Below are 15,340 nucleotides of genomic sequence, written 5' to 3' on the forward strand. Positions count from 1 at the left end.
ATTGTGCTTTATTTTGTTCTTTATACTAACAATGATTCTAAGAAAAATGCTTCCCTATTGGAAAAACAGAAACAAAACCCACAAACACCTCCTAGTTCTGATTGGTAGTCCGTTGTGGTTCTGAGAAGTATACATTTTTATTTAACATTCTTCAAGTTGCTGTCAACGCGGATTGTGTAACTATGAAAGCATAGAGCCCCCTGTGCCTAAAACAATCCCCTTTCTCACTTCTCAAATCTTGCCTTTTGCAAGCTTTGGAAGAGGACATGGTGGCTCATCTATAAGAGGTGGAATACTAGCAATTGGAAAGCAAAAGAAGGTGGATCTCTTCGAGTTTGAGGCCAGCCTGGTTCAAATAGCAAGTTCCAGAGCAGCCAGTGCTACACAGTGAGAAAAACCAAAACAAAACCCCAAACTAAAACAACACTAAAGCTTTGGAAGAGCCTTTAATGATTGGTTTTGGTTTGTGTGACAACGTCTTTTCAGTATGTCATCCACATCCTTTAAAAATTTCTGAGATTGTTTTATTTGTATTTTCCATTTTTCTAAGATTGAAACATTTGATTACTTCAGGTTTCTTTTCTCATTTGTCCTCATATGGTAACAGCAATTTTGCTGCTTTGGTACATATTTCTAGTGTTATGTAAAACACTGTTTTGAACTTTTTTTTGAAATAGAAACATCTGCTTTTATATCAACTGTTCTCAACTGGGGGAAAGAGATGGGGAGTATTTCAAATTGCAGGACAGTGGTGGTTTAATTTTTTTATAAACATGATCTCCTCCTTCTATATCAATCATTGTATTTCTTTCCCTTTGATAACTACCATTTTTGAAATAAACATTTTTGCTTGCTTATTGGTTTCATGTCCCTTTTTTGTCAAGGATGTATGAACATAGGTTTAGGATATGACTTGGGTGTTGTTTGTCTTCTAGAAGGTTATCTGTTGGACATTTCTAGCACAGCAATGTTGGGAGGTTGAATCTATAAGAGGTGGAATCAATGGGGAGATCTGCAGGCAATTCAACACGGACCTCAGGAAGGGATCATGAGAATTCAAGGTCTTTCTGGATTCCCACCTGTAATCCTTTCCTCCCACAAGCATTCCTACTGGTCCTGCATCATACACTGATGCTATGAAGAGGGAATACTCACCAGAACATGTGCCATATTGTTCATACTTTCAGCATCTCAAACAGTGAATCAAATAATCCTTTTTGTTCTGAGGTCTGACTATCTCAGGTATTCCATCATGATAATGAAAAAAATGGGCAGATACAATGGCCTTTGGGTCCAAGAAGGCAATTGTCTCATTGTCCTCAAATAACAATAGGAAACTCAGGACTTTCCTCATAGGTAAGTGGATTGGATTATGTTCTTCACAGTAAAATTTCTATTACTTTTTTCTCTTTTTAAGACAACACAAAATCTTTCCACTATGAAAAAAAATGATCTGGGCAATCCTATAGATGATTGTCATTGATCTGCATAGATTATTATTTTAGATCTTGAAAGAGAACATACCTACAGCTGCCAGTTTACTCAACCAGCGTAGTCCCTAACTACATTCTAAATCTTTGTTTATATACCCACAGATAAGTGTAATTCTCACTCCTTATTGAGGAAACTGCTATTTGTGATGAATGGAGACCATTATAGAACACCACAAACAATCACAATGCAGAGTTGTGGAGCCCAGTCCCAAATGATACATCTACAACACAACTCCTGCACCTAAGGCTCAGGGACCATTTTGCAGAAAGATTGCAAGAGACAGGGATACAGGGAGTTTGCTGTAAGATTGCATCTCATAAGAATGTCAGAAACTACACCCATAAATCAACATGACTAAGCAGGAACTGAACAAGGATAACACTAATAGGCATGCTCATAAGAGTTTCTAAAACAAAGAACTACGGGCAACTATGCTGAGAGCGTGAGAAAACGTCTTCACCAGTGAAGAGCACACCAATTGGTTACCCAATAACAAATAATCATCCCTGAAAACATATTAAAGAATCATTACACAGACTGATCAGGTTATATTTAGGGATATATATGTATGTGCATATGCATACATGTACGTAATAACAACTGATGACAAAAGAAGCCATGAATTCAAAAGAAAACAAGAAGGGGTATATGGAAGGGTTTGATGGGAAAGATGAGAAGGGGGAATGAGGTGATTTATTATAATCTCAGAAGATAAAAGAAATACTTCTTACTATGATTTATCTTAGTAATAAAGTTAAAATGCATCAATGACCCTATAATGTATTCTGGCTCATATGTGACTAGATAGGCTTACATTCAAGACCTTTTAGAACAAAATGCATATTCAACTGGCTAAGATTTTGTCCTTGAATCCTTCCACTTGTTACCAAACACCATGTCTTCTTTTGGATCATCTTTGCTTACATTTACTTAAGTCCCATTTTATTTTCCTTCATCTTAACTCACCAAGTTTTCCTCATTCTTGGAGGTCCAATCTATATGCTACCACACCTGCAGATATATTTTCTTTAACTACTTCATTGCTTTGCAATCCTTTCATGGTTGTATAGCTTTCATATTAATATTGAAGCTTCTTGATAATATAGCTATAGCAGTTACAAAGTAGGTATTTGTTAAGTGAATACAACCCATGTAGTTGGAATCAATTGTTCATAGACAGTGAAGTAGAAAGGAGATGACCACTTCTGATTTGACACAAGTATGCATCTCATCATTGTCTTCCAGGGCTTTCTGCTGGAAGCCAGTAGCCCCCTGATGAAGGAATAGAGTAGATTGTGCATCCAAGACATTGCAAACAAAACCTATGAAAGTTTGATATAGTGGAACATACCTAAATCCCAGAACCTGGGTGAATGATAGAGAATGATCAAGTCAAGACTACCAAGGTCTACACAAAGAGTTTCACAGAGTTCTATTCAGACTGGACTACATAGTTAGAGCCTTCCTTTTAAAATATGAATAACAGGGAGTTCATTGGAGTCACTTGTTGCTATAGATATCACTCTGTATAAATAAAATGCTAATTGGCCAGTAGCCAGGCAGGAAGTATAGGCAGGACAAACAGAGAAGAGAATTCTGGGAAGTAGAAGGCTGAGGCAGAGAGACGCTGCCAGCCGACGTCATGACAAGCGAGATGTAAGGTACTGTTAGGCCACGAGCCACGTGGCAACTTATAGATGAATAGAAATGGGTTAATTTAAGATATAAGAACAGTTAGCAAGAAGCCTGCCACGGCCATACAGTTTGTAAATAATATAAGTGTCTGTGTGTTTATTTTATAAGTGGGCTGTCAGACTGCCAGGGCTTGGTGGGACCCGGAGAGAAAACTCCAGCTACAACTTGTTCCCAGCTAGTTCCTATACTTTCTGGTCAGTGTCCCTCCTGTCCACTTGACCTTCTAGGACAAGACAGTTTCAGTGCTTTGGCCCAGAGCAATGCTAAAGTAGCTTTGTTTGGGGCTTCTGGTGGGATTGGGTAGTCCCTTTCACTCCTCCTGAAGAACAGCTCATTAGTGAGACCACTGATCTTCGATGATATTGCTCTGAGCCAGGTGTCAATCTGAGTCACATCAAGACCAAAACAAATATGAAAGGAAACCTCTGTCCTGAGCAGCTTCCAAGATACCTAAAAAATTCAAATGTGGTTATGGTCCCAGCTACTCTTCCAGGAAACCAGGCATGACACTGCAGAAACTGTTCAACACTGATGCTACCATCGGGGCCACACTGACAACATCATGCACCCAGCAAAGCCTAGAAGCTGTGATCTGGATCGTACCAACTAGTTAACTCCACCATCCCAATCACAGAAGAAATTGTCAAGGAACATAGAGTGTACAACTCCAGCAAGATCTTCTGCATGACAAACCTGGACTCATGAGAGCAAACACTTTTGTGGCAGACCTAAAGGTTTTGGACCCAGCTGGTGTCTACATGCCTGTTATTGGTGATGATGCTGGGAAGATAATCACCCCCTTGATTCCTCAGTGTACCCGCAGAGTTGGCTTTTCCCACAGCCAGCAATTCATGTTTGTGGTGGTATTGTGTTCCCCGAAATATCATGCACCCTAATAAATTTATCTGGGGTCAGAGAACAGAACAGCCACTAGACAGACATAGAGGCCAGAAAATGGTGGCACTCAGACCTTTAATCCTAGCATTCCAGAGGCAGAAATCCATCTGGATCTCTGTGAGTTCAAGGCCACACTGGAAACAGCCAGGCATAGTGACACACACCTTTAATCCCAGGAAGTGATGGCAGAAAGCAGAAAGGTATATAAGGTGTGAAGTCCAGAAACTAGAAGCATTTGGCTGGTTAAGTTTTCAGGCTTCTAGCAGCAGTTCAGCTGAGATTCATTCTGGATGAGGACTCAGAGGTTTCCAGTCTGAGGAAACAGGATCAGCTGAGAAACTGGTGAGGTGAGGTGGCTGTGGCTTGTTCTACTTCTCTGATCTTCCAGCATTCACCCAAGTACCTGGCCCTCGGTTTGTTTTTATTAATGAGACTCTTTAAGATTCATGCTACACATGTTCACAGGGAGGATCCAGGGAACGTGCTCAGAAGTTGTGGGGCCAAGGCTGGAACAGGTTCTGTCACTCTGTCCATGGCATATATTGGAACCTGCTTTGTCTTCTCCCTGGTGGACACCATTAGCCAGAAAGAAAAAAAAAATTGTCTAGTGTTCCTTCATTCAGTCCAAAGGAAAGGGGCACACCTACTTTACGTCTCCAGCTGTCACTGTTGAGGAAAATGAGCCCGGAGAACCTGGGCATTAGCAAAACCACTGCTTTTTAGAAGTGAAGGCCATTCTGGGGCTGAAAGCCTCCATGAAGAAAGATGAGGTCTTCAAGGACATGAGGTGAAGTGTGGGCATCAACAACAGTATCACCCTAACTTACTCAGCATCGTGTCTCCAAAGCCACTTCCGAGACCTTTCCTTTGTCTTGAATTTACTTTGATGGTGAGTGTTGTATCAGCATCAGTTTCTCTTCCAAATTATGGCTGATCTGTTGATAGTGATAAGAAAGGAGACTCCGACTTTCTTAAAAAAAAATAAATCCTCATATACATGAATTTTGCAAGGTAAACTGTTTTCTTTAAGCATAATGAGAATTTTACAGATATACAATCTTTCAATGCTGTGAAGATTTCATTGTAGAGGCTGTATAGGTTTTCTACATTTCAAGTTAGGTATTTGGGGGTTTTATAATTTTATTTTGACCCCCCCCCCCTCTGTGTGTGTATGTATGTGTGGGCACGCACAACTAAGCCATTACACAGGGTGGAAATCATTACACAGGGTGGAAATCTGAGAACAACTCTTGGGAGTTGGTCCTCTCTTTGCACAGTGTGGGTTCCAGGAAGCATACCCAGGTTTCCAGGTTGGCAGAAAGTACCTTTACCCTCTGAGTCATCTCATTAGCCCTTCTTTTCATTTTTTTAACTGATTGTGAGTAAATTATTTTTCCTTATTCCGTTTTAGTAAAGTTTATTGTTGGTGCAAAGAAAAACTAATTTTTGTATGTAGATTTTGTATTCTATTACTTCACTGGAAGTATTTATCAGACAAGAATTTTCTGGTCATCAGTGTTTTTTGTTTTGTTTTGTTTTTATATAGGACAATGATGTCTGCAAATAGGGATGCTTTGACTTCTTGTTTTGTATGTATTGCCTCTATTTTTTCTCTTGTCTTATTGCTTGAGCTAAAACAAGCATTCTGTACATTATTTGTTGAATTAAAATAAGGTATATTTTGATACATTTTCTTACAAATCTCAGTTTTTCACTACTAAAATGTTTTAGTTTCATTTTTTCTCATCTCTAAAATGAGAAGTTTGATCTTACTAATAATTAGAAAATTTTCTTGTTTCCAAAATATTATATCATGGGCTATATATAGTATATGTGTCTGGTAGACTGAAGTTATAATAAATTATACTTGTCAAAAAGAGAAAATTAAACTTAAGGAGGTCACATTACTACCCAAAGTCATACAACTAATATATTGAAAACCACTGCCAAATCCTAAATAGTTCATGTGTATTTGTATCTTGGAAACATATGAGTTGTATTGTGATCTGTTATTTTTCATCAACATGATGAATATACATAGAACACATTATTTTATCAGCTTTGGAAATTTTGTGAGTGAAAAGGCTACAACTTACAGTTTATTCACAAGATCCAAGGATATTGAGTGAAGACTTTGCCACTTTCTTCTTGTGTGATCTCCTTTTACCATATGTAATTGCACTTGTATCTGGTAGCAACTGGATAAATCAAGCACACTCTATCAGAGATAAACAGGAAGTTACTGTATAGAAGAAGAATGACTTATTGCAATTAGAAAACTGGTTTTTGATGCAATAAAAAAATAAAACTCTAAACATGTCTTTGCAGATTCTCCCTGCTAATGCTCATTTTGGAAAGTAATTACTTGCCTTCAAAGGAAAGAGCCTACTTAGAAAAAATACCCTCTAGGTCAAGAATCTCATGTAAATACTTGTTTAAATGATGCTACAAATAGGCTCTATTTCTTCAGTGTCATATAATTCTCTTTGAGGTGACTCTTAATGAATATCAGATATAAATTGGTGTGCAGGTTTATATTAAGAAAGCTGGTAAATTTCAAGGTTGTGGTAGGTTGCTAATCTGTGTTTCTGACTTAGATGTGTGAATATTAGAAGGGTGGCCATTTAGCTGATGCTTTAACAGCAGCTGGCTGGGCAAAATTCTGTAGTCCATATTCCTTCTGTGCTCAAAAGGCAAGTGCCCATGACTTATAGAAATATCATTTTAATAACATGCCCTTAGCATCTACATATTGTCTGAATGCTAAAAATCAGAAATTGATGGAGGAGGTCCCCTCTGACTTTAGCTGGAGAGACTTCAGTAGGGAAGACTGAAGACTTAGCCATGGCTGTACATGCTGGGTTTGTGTTATGGAAAGAACTTCACCGTTAAATACATCGATTTAATGCCAGCCACAGTCATCTAACTCAGCTGGTGAAAAGCAGAGTTTTGATTCAAGCGATGTGAAAAGCTTTTTAAGGAGTTTAATGTAGTTGCTGTTTTCTGTTAGGGTGCCAAGTTCCATTTTAAATTGAGAGGAAAAGGGAGAAGGCGGAGCTGTACTGTGGATTGGTAACTCATGAAAGGAGTAATAACATGATTTCTCATCCACATACAAACCTTACTCATTCCTAGAAATAGGGCTACAGAGAATTCTGTGATTAAAAATATAAAATTTCAATCCAAAGCAAAGATACATAGGAAACAAGAAAATTCAATAATTATTAGTAATTTTCCTTGAAACAAATGTTTATAATAAATGGCTTTTCCGACCCAAAGGAACGTACTTAAAGAAGTTCCCATTATAAATTCCCATAACACTTCAGGGAAAAATTTAGCTTTCCTAAATTTAGGAAACTGCTGGCATTATCATGTGGCATATCCTACCAATGATGGTCTTAAAATAAGGTAGGCATTTACAATGTGCTGTTTTGCAAGAGTCCATGGGTTTGGCACTCCTCCCTTATTCCTTTATAAGCAGGCAAGAAAGCCAAGCTACAGTGCTACACCTTTTTCTATCTTGGCTCCAAACTCCAGAAATCATCACTCCAACCACACCCAGATCACTTGTTTAGTCATGCAGAGAAGAACTTAAAGGGAAGGAAAATGTTGAGTCCCATGTTGTGCTCAAAGAGCAGAGTGGAATTCCAGATTCCTACTGCAATGTGTTATTCTGAACTTCAATCATCCCAGGTCAGGTTGGGGCACGTCTCTGAAAGTCTGGATTTGGAGTCCTGGTCTTTCCTCCTGAACAACAATACAGATTGACTCTTGTTTCTCTGCTGGCAGTAATGTCAAGGTAAAACAGGTAGGGTGGGTGTGACGATTTACATGAAGACTCATTGAAGAAATGTATCCAGCTGTAGAAAGCCTTATAATGATTTCAGTGTTCTCCAAATATCCACATTTAAGTAATGCATTATTGAGCTTATGGAAATCAGTTTAATTGTTAACTCTCAAGTTGGTTTTGTTCAACCATTCTTATGCTTATAAAACATATGCTCTGATATTTGGAACTTATTTTATGAAGATCTAGGAAAAAAGAAACTTCTTTTCCCTATCTTGCTTCATAATAGTGGTAAGAGTAATGGTAGTTTTTCCAGTTCTAACATCCAACTTACAAAGATATTAGGATGAGGAATGAGGCAATGTAAAATGAGGATGTTAGAAAGGGAGTGGTGTTACTTTGTAAGTCAGCTTACAATAAATATACTTGGGCTGCCATGTTCACTGCAGCACCACACAACAGCCAGATGGTGGAATCAATCTAGGTAGGTCTCTTGCTGAAGAGGGGAGAGGGAGGTCAGTACAGAAGGGCGGGGGGAGAAGGACAAACAACACCAAGGATGATAAAGCCTTAACAAATCATATTATTTTATATTTACCTAAAATCATACTATGTATGAATGGATGGATGGATGGATGGTGGTATGGACATGTACATGAAGTTACACCACTTGGATAAGAGCCATAGCCTATCAAAAAAAAAAAATCCCCAGTACCAGGCATGAAAAACAACCATTTGAGTGGTTGGCCAGTCTAAGTGACTATCAATATGATAGGCTATTTTTGTTGCTCTTGGTTGCTTCTCAGAAGTTGAAGGTAAGTCCTTATTGCTGAAGACATTGGATACTTCAGACACAAAACTCAGAAGATTAGAGATGGATCTAACCTGAAAGCTTTCTTTCTGTGGTCTAGCTTTCATAGAACCAGAAAGCACTATGTAAACTGCCAAGTTAGGGAAGCAATCAATAGTCCTCTCCAGCTGTGATGCCAATGAAACACAACAATGACCAGCATGGCAAGATATTCTTAAATGTGCAATAGAGGCAATTATATTTTCCTGGCAACCAACAGCTGTCTAATTGGGCTTACAGCCCACTCAATAGGAAGTCATGCCTGGTAGTTGAAACTTAGCCAAGAACCTGGTGCTAGTAAGGTCATGGATCTTACAGAAGACCTACTATTGCCACTTTGCAAGACTGGCATAATTCCTAACTACTCTCTAAAATTTACCTTTATACTCACAGGTAAGTATAGCTCCCACTCTTTAACAAATCAACATCTGTTTGCAGCAAGTGGAGACCACTGCAGAAAATCACAACCTGTCATAATGCAGAGATCCAACAGAGGCATTTACAAGACACCTGAGGAACCTAAGGCTCAGTGAACATCATGGAGGAGGGAGAGGAAAGGTTGTAGTAGCAAAAGGACCAGGAAGTCTGTTTGTGAGACTGTATTTCCTAGGAATGACAGGGAAGATATGGCTGCCTGAATAAGACCTGAACAATAACAATATCAATAGACATGCTAATGCAGGAGGGGGAAATTTCACTTGGTCCCACCCCTAGACAAGAAATTACAGGCAGCAAATGACTAATGAGAGAAGGAAAATTAGCCTCTCTTAAGGACAAGCCCCCTAATTGGTTATTAACATAAAGCTCTGAGATCATATGCAAGGAAGCCTAATGGACTAAATGGACTCTGCTGGTTGTGTTTATATTTTTATATATTTGTGTGTATGTGTGTGTGTGTGTGTATAAACCAATAATAAAAAAGTAGGTCATCAATTTGAAAGGGAATGGGAGGTCAGGGAACGGATTGGAAGGACACAGGAAGGATCAGTAAGTGGATGGGGATGGGGAAAGTTATATAAGTATATTTTAATTAAAAATTTCAATAATAAAACATGAATAAATGAAAATATAGTGTATAAACACAATGGAGTTTTAGCCCGAAATTAAAAAATGAAAGTATGTTGTTTGTGAAAAAATGGATGCTACTTGAGATCATCATGTCAATCAAAACAAGCCAGACTCAGAATGACAAATGTTGTGTGTTTTGTCTTATATGTAGAATTTAGGAAAAGATGTCTTGAAAGTGAAAGGGGACTCTTAGGGATGTGGGTAGAGGTGGTGTGGAGGGGCTTAGAAACTGTAATCAATGGCTGGAAATAATCAAAGTATGTTATATACTTGTGTGAAAATAGCACAAAGAAACCTGTTACTTTATGCAATTAATATACATCAACAAATTAAAGTAAATTCCAGTTTCTGAAGTGTCCTTTCACCTTATTACCAGCTTTGCTCTGTGACTTTCAGTAAGGTGGCCTTTTAAGCTTCTGTTTCTTCATATGAAATATTAAATTAATACATTCACCTTATCACGTTATTATGTGAAGTCAGATAACACATGTTGAGAAATTACTATAGTTCAGGATCCAGAGCAAACATTCAATAAATTCAGTAATTACTTTTTACTTAATCTCACATTATTTGTAACAACACACTCCTGGATCACTTAATCTTGATTGAACACATTAAGAAGTGTGCTTGTTTTCCTTAATTCTTACCATATTGTTTGGATATTTGATAATCTTGTTTTAGTTTTACATATGTAAAAATAAGACATGTCCAAGTACAGTAGCTTGTTAAAACTGAAATAGCCTATAGTGTCTTCCTGGAAACCTTGAGCACATGAGCTGAAATGTAATTTCACAAAACTCTAAGAATTGGTCAAGTTCCTCCTAAGTGTCCATTCTTACCACTTCCTGTCTTCATTTCTATCTTGATCCAAATGCTAGGAACATTTCTCAAGGCGTGTCTGTCTTTTAAAAAATCTTTGGTTTGCATATAATTTCAGTTGCAGGGGGCCTCTCTGTTTTACACAGACTCATCAGATATTTGTTCCTATTCCATAGCTTGAAGATGGCTATGTCCAGAATCTACCTAGCCTGAGATGTATCATTGAGTTTCCCTGCATTCTGAATCTGGAAACTACTTGATGTGAGTCACAGATTAGTTGTACTCCTTTGTGTAACCTGTTGTCTACTTGTCAACCTACCATTCTTCTCTGCACATCTCATGTTCACCGGTGCAGATTTTCAAACCCTCGGTAGCGTTAGGGTCAAGAATCCCATATAACGTAGGTGCTGTTCTCCCAGCCTATTTTATCCTCTGCCCTTTTGCATTCTTATGTTTTATTCCCTCTGCCCTTTCAGTCCATGTTCCTCTAACCAGCTACCAGGCTATCATAGTTCATGCTGTCCATTTCCAGAGGAATCACAGTAGTTCTACACTTTCAGAGGAAAATTGATGTCATTAATGGATATCATCCTGCAGAAATTTCTTCCTGTAGTCACATGTAGGAAGGATAATAAACCATGGTGAAGTGGAATAAAACTTGTTAAATCTAATAGAAACTTGGCACTGTTTATTCTCTTAATTTATAAATCAAATTTTTTTTCTTAAAATACAAATTATGTTATATGTATATACACATTGGGATATAACTTGGCAACCCATAAATATATAAAGTTTTATGACATTATAAACATATTCAGTTATAAATAAATTTTAATTTTTTAATTTGCCATAAATGAATTTTAAATACAGTTTATTACCTATTGATAGTTTATAGAATATGTTTCTTGTTCTCTACCAGCACTTAAGGACAACAAGAAAAATAAAATTCTGTTTTACCAGGACCTGCCAACATGGGCCATGTTCACACTAAGACTATGAAGAATGTAGCCTGGGTCACCATTGAGAAGTACTATACATGCCTAGGTAATGACTTCCACCCTAACAAGCACATGCACAAGGAAATCATATTATTCCTAGCTTGAAATGGCAACAAGATACCTGGCTATGTCAAGTATCTGATGAAGAAGATTCAGACAGGTCCTGTGAGAGGTATCTCTAGCCAGTTGCAGGAGGAAGAGATAGAGGAGGGATAATTATGTTCTTGAGGTCTCAGCCCTAAATCAGATCATTGAGGTAGATTCAATGCCAAGGAAATGTTGAAGCTTCTGGACTTTGGCAGTCTCTCCAACCCACAGGTCAATCAGCCTACAGTTGGGATGAATTTCAAAATACCACGTGGAGCCATTTGAATCTGTTCTGTAATATTTTCAATAAACCTGAAAACAAAAAAAGAAAGAGAGAGACAGAGAGACAGAGATAGAAAGAAGAAAGAAAGAAAGAAGGAAAGAAGGAAAGAAAGAAAGAAGAAAAGAAATTTTTGTCATGCATGCTCAAAATATTATGAAATAAGATTTATTAATACATGTACATTTATGAGTATTTGGTCATATAAAAGGTTTTTAATTTTTAGCTGTGACTAAACCCTTAGAGACCTAGAATTACTTCCATAGGCTGAAATCAGAGTGTCTGTTTATTCAAATGCTGCCCCAGAGTGTCAGACTGGCTGCTAACTTATTTATTTTAAGTATGTCTTCTCTCCGAGTCTTCATCCAAACCAGAATTTAAATTCTCCATTGTGAAAGAGCTCCATCTAACTTAAAAGAAATACAGAACGTTTTGTACCTGTTGCATTTCATTTACTATGTCCTTAACTGTCTCCCTTTCAATTGTGTCATCTACAAACCTGGAGATTCTAAGTTTCAAGGTTCTGTAAAGACTGAGGCAATTTGCAGTAAGTGCTGTGAAGAAGTGGTCAACACATTGCTAATTTGTCAGTGGATGCCAGCCATCATCATTATCATGACCAGTGATCTCAATTATATGCAATTTTCACAGATACCATGGAAAGAAGGAAAAATGTAATAAAAGATATGAAGCCTGGTACACATGCATGGTGCTCATGCCTGTGATTCCCAGCAGTTGACATGTGGGGTCCAGGTGAGAGGACTGATGCACGATTGAGGCCAGGTTGCCCTACATGGTGAAGTCAAGGCCAGCTTGGGAAGCCTGGAATACATAGCAAAAAGCTGTCTTAACAAAGTAAAACAACATATGGCTCCAAGGCCTTGTAGTCTGAAACTGTTGTAAACTTGTTCAAAGGTTTTTGGAATGTTTGGTGCTTAAGACTCACAGGGAATTTCAAGGAAAGAGGGTCTCTGTGTAAGCTCTTGCCATCTCGGTTAAGGCTAATTAGCTGGCTGTGTCAGTGCAAACAAATACGGATTTCCCCATGAGCTCTAAGAATGCACGACTTCCTATAAATGGAATATTTGATGTTATTCTTCTGACAAGCACAAAGCACCAACAGAAAGTGAAAAGTAAAGAACACCAAGCAAGAGTACGAGTGTGAGTTTAATTACCTTTTACAATTGATTTTACTACATTAACTTTTTGTCATCATTCACTCAGTATGCATAGAAGAAAATAGATTTCAATGGAAAAATTTCACCATTTACATAGCCTAGCTCTTATATTCACCCTTCCCCCACCCCCATTGTTCTGTGCTCTTTGCTGTGTGCAGTTTGGATTTGTGAAGACTGGGAGAGCCTATGTTATAGCAAAGGCCTAGACTCCCAGAGACAACATTCCTTTTAAATAGTTTGTCTGTCTTAGTTAATTGAAATTTCTAGGGAAATGGATTTCAGTGCCAGCTATAAAAGCAAGTAGATGGACAGCTGTTCATTGCTCAATGGTGAAATCTGTTAAACAATTGCCCCATTGTGTTCTCAATGAAGCTGTTAAACTGCCCAGGCCAGTGTGTCTTAGGACCCACATTCAAACGCTTCTGACTAGACTTTAAATGAAAAAAGAGAGAAGCTTTATAATCTTTTGGTTCCGAGTAACTCAAGATTGGAGGTGACATTAAGGTACTGGGAGAAGTAGAGCAGTAAAAAACAAACAAACAAACAAAAAACAAAAAGAGAGTGAGCTGAGAAAACTATGCTAACTGAAAGGGTGGCAGGAGAAACTTCAATTCCACCAACTGAAAAATCATTCTGTCTGCGTTCCTAGTACATTTATATAGGATAAAGCTTGGAAGCACGACAAAAAAACAGAGAGAGGGAGACATCAAAACAAAGGGAAGGGGCGGAGATGTGGTTCAGTGGTAGAGCATCTGCCTAGTGTGTGTGAGGGGTCCTGGGAATCAGTCCAGGGACAGAGAGATGGGGGGAGTTATTTAGACACGGAGGTTAAGAGAGCAGTGGGGAGAGAGGAGCATGAAAGGTATGAGTAGATGACGCAAGTAATAGGTGATAATGATATTTGTTTAAATAGTCTTGGGGAAAGCAATTATATGGTTATTCTAGAACACGGTACCCTAAATGAATAAGTATCTTTTGATTGATATTTAAGTGACATTGAAAAACAATTGTGATTGCATACCTTTCATGTTTCTAAATAGCAATCATAAAATAGGGGAACCACTCAAGGGATAAATTTCCAATAGTGCCATCTAGTGTTAGAATTCTTTGGTTGTCCCTATGCATGGCATTCCTGCATTGAACGCATGCTCTTTTTTTTTTTTTTTTTTTAAAAAAAAACTTATTTTATAATTAATTAAATTTTACATATCAGCCAGGACAGGATTCCCTGTCCTCTCTCCTCCCACCCCCAGCCTTCCCCACCAATCTATCCCTCATTCCTGCCTTTTCCAAGGCAAGGTCTCCCCTGAGAAGTCAGCCCAGCCTGGTAGATTCAGTTGAGGCAGGTCCAGTCCTCTCCTTCCTGTACCAAGGCTGAGCAAAGTATCTCAGCATAGGCCCTAGGTTCCAAAAAGCCAGCCCATGCACCAAGGACAGGTCCTGGTCCCACTGCCTGGGGGCCTCCTAAACAGTTCAAGCTAATCAACTGTCTCACTTAACCAGAAGGCCTGGTCCAGTTCCATGGGGGCTCCTCAGCTATTGGTTCACAGTTCATGTGTTTCTGCTAGTTTGGCTATTTGTCCCTGTGCTTTTTCCAATCATGGTCTCGATATCTCTTGCTCATATAATCCCTCCCCTCTCTCACCTATTAGACTCCTGGAAAATATCATCCTGAGTGAGGTAACCCAAACTCAGAAAGACAAACATGGTATGTACTCATTCATAAGTGGATAGTAGATGTAAAGCAAAGGATAACTAGACTGCAACTCACAATTCCAGGGAGGCTACCTAGTAAAGAGGACCCTAAGAAAGACACAGGGATCACCCAGCGACAGAGAAATGGATAAGATCAACATGAGCAAACTGGGGGTAAGGGGGGTAATGGAGGGCAAGAGTCAGGGGAAAGAGAGCTTAAGGGAGCGGGAGGTCCTAGCTGGATCAGGAACAGAATGGGAGAACAAGGAAAGAGATGTCATGATAAATGAAGACCCCATGGGAATAGGAAAAAGCAAAGTGCTAGAGAGGTCCCCAGAAATCCACAAAGATATCTCCACTATAGACTACTGGCAACTGTCGAGAGAGTGCCTGAGCTGACCTGCTCTGGTGATCGGATGGCCGAACACCCTAACTGTCACAATAGAACTCTCATCCAGTGACTGATGGAAGCAGATGCAGAGATCCATGGAA

General features: G+C 38.7%; 2 pseudogenes; both read left to right on the forward strand.

The window, feature by feature from the left end:
• The first annotated feature begins 1,280 nt into the window (after positions 1 to 1,280).
• Positions 1,281 to 4,877, forward strand: LOC128105243 (malate dehydrogenase, mitochondrial-like; annotated as a pseudogene).
• A 6,704-nt stretch (positions 4,878 to 11,581) lies between these two features.
• LOC128104459 (40S ribosomal protein S17-like) lies at positions 11,582 to 11,980 on the forward strand (annotated as a pseudogene).
• The last annotated feature ends 3,360 nt before the right edge of the window (positions 11,981 to 15,340 follow it).

This window comes from Peromyscus californicus, unplaced genomic scaffold (assembly GCF_007827085.1).
Source record: "Peromyscus californicus insignis strain IS unplaced genomic scaffold, ASM782708v3 Scaffold_11__1_contigs__length_118956290, whole genome shotgun sequence".
NCBI lineage: Eukaryota > Metazoa > Chordata > Mammalia > Rodentia > Cricetidae > Peromyscus > Peromyscus californicus.